We start from the raw sequence: 2,343 nt of genomic DNA on the forward strand, positions 1-2,343 counted from the left end.
TGTTGATGTTTTGCTTTGTCCTGGTGGTTATGGGTTGGTTGAGTGATCTGGTTCTATAAGCTGGCGTCGCGGGAATTATGGCCATCGACACAAATAGCCAAGCAAGGGTGATATGATTCTAGGAGCTGGTGTTACAGAAGCAGTGGTTATAGCCACAGAAAGAGAGAGAAAGGAATTTTTCTTTGAATTAAGTTTATATTTGGGAACCGAAACTCACGTGATTATTATCTTGTGAAGCTCCTTTCCCGCCACCCCCCCCTCTCTCTCTCTCTCTCTCTCTCTTTCTGTATATATACATATATATACAGAGGCATTTGTTTACAATCTGTTGAGGGGGCGTTCTGTCGTGCTGGTTTTTGGGAGACATGAGATGAAGCCTTCATTTTTTATATCTTTTTCCAAGGAACCTGAGATTAGGCTTATATTCTTTTTATATTTTTTTTCAATTTTTCTAGGGAGTTTTGTCGTGTGGTTTTTGGGAGACAGGAGATAAGTCCTACATTTTTTTTTATTTATCTTTGTAGGCAACTTATACCAGCCAAGATATGTTTTTGAAACACGATTTTTTTACTTTTTTATCTTTTTGGACAAGTTCTACCCTTCAAGATATGTTTTTTTAAACCTTAGGATTTGTTTAAATTTTAAAAAAATCTTTTTGGACAAGTTCTACCCTTCAAGATATGTTTTTTAAAACCTATGCTTTTATCAATCTTTTTATCTTGTTAATCAGTTTTTAAGGACAAAAGCATCCCTAAACCACAAAAAAACAGGAACCTTAAACTTTAAGTTTTTTCTTATTTTCTGACGAAATACCAAGTTTTACTTTCTAAAAATTTTTTCGAGCAAATAACTTTTGTACTGATGTAATTTTAGAAGTTTTAAGTCTTTGTAAAATAATATTTTCACCCCAGCTGCTAAAGTTTGTTGCAAGTTACAATTTACTTTACACACACAACCCTTCCCCTGTTATCGTGGCATGTGATTCTCTCTCTCTCTCTCTCTCTCTCTCTCTCTCTCTCTCTCTCTCTCTCTCTCTCTCCACTTCTTCATCCTTCTGTGACGCAAAACGAAAAAGGAGGCTGGTCATTTCATCTCCCTTTTTCATTCCCTGTTTATCAACCACATCCTTTAATTTTTTGAAAAAAAAAAAAAAATGTTGGAAAAAACAGGTCTCTCACTCCTCCATTCCCCCAGCTGGCTTGAATTCTCGGGAGAAGAAGAAGAAGGAGATGAAGAAGAATAAGAAAAAGAAGAAATGAAGGAGGAGGAGGAGGAGGAGGAGGAGGAGGAGGAGGAGGAGGAGGAGGAGGAGGAGGAGGAGGAGGAGGAGGAGGAAGATAGGAGGATAAGGAATCAGTAAGAAGAAGAGTAGATAGCAAATGAATAAGACAAAACTGCTATAATACATTGTGGAGAACTAAGAAGAGAGGAGACTGGCTGGAAGGAGAGAGAGAGAGAGAGAGAGAGAGAGAGAGAGAGAGAGAGAGAGGAACTGAAGCAATTTGAAGTACATTGTTCACTGTAAGGTTATAGGTTGTTCCAACAACCTGTATTATGTGACAAATTCCCATATGATGCTGTTAGCCCTCCCCACTTCCTCTGACAATCCCAGGGTCTCTCCTGACAGCCCTAAACCACCCTGAGTCTAAAATCCGCCACACATTAGTAGAACCACAATGAAACCAAGCAGTTAACTCTTCCAAACGACCCTTAAACTCCATATAAACGCAGCGAGGACCTGGTAACTCAGTCGTCAATCGGGACACCTTTGAAGTGATTTCGAGACGTGTACAAAAGCCTCGATCTGAAGTTCGAGGTTTTAGGAGGTTTTAATCGGAGGTATAATCAGTTTTTAACGGGAGATAAGGCGTGGTTAAAGGACTCCCATTGGGAGATTGAGGCATTAGGAAGGGTATCATTAGGCTGATGGCGCGTGAGAGAGACTGGGGGCCGAGTTGGCGATTAATGGCCAGGGAAGGTGTGCCCTGAGAGTTGGGTTGTATGATGAAAGTTCCAAGGCTAAGGAAGAAGAAGAAGAAGAAGAAGAAGAAGAAGAAGAAGAAGAAGAAGAAGAAGAAGAAGAAGAAGAAGTATTAAGAGTCTTTCTAAGAAATGTCAGAGAGAGAGAGAGAGAGAGAGAGAGAGAGAGAGAGAGAGAGAGAGAGAGAGAGAGAGAGAGAGAGAGAGAGATGATTTTGTGAATTTAAGTCTATATTATTGAGAGAGAGAGAGAGAGAGAGAGAGAGAGAGAGAGAGAGAGAGAGAGAGAGAGAGAGAGAGAGCTGAATGTCCATGTTTTCAGTGAATTCAAGTCTGTATTATTAGAGAGAGAGAGAGAGAGAG

Source organism: Macrobrachium rosenbergii, chromosome 26 (genome assembly GCF_040412425.1).
Source record: "Macrobrachium rosenbergii isolate ZJJX-2024 chromosome 26, ASM4041242v1, whole genome shotgun sequence".
Taxonomy (NCBI): Eukaryota; Metazoa; Arthropoda; class Malacostraca; order Decapoda; family Palaemonidae; genus Macrobrachium; species Macrobrachium rosenbergii.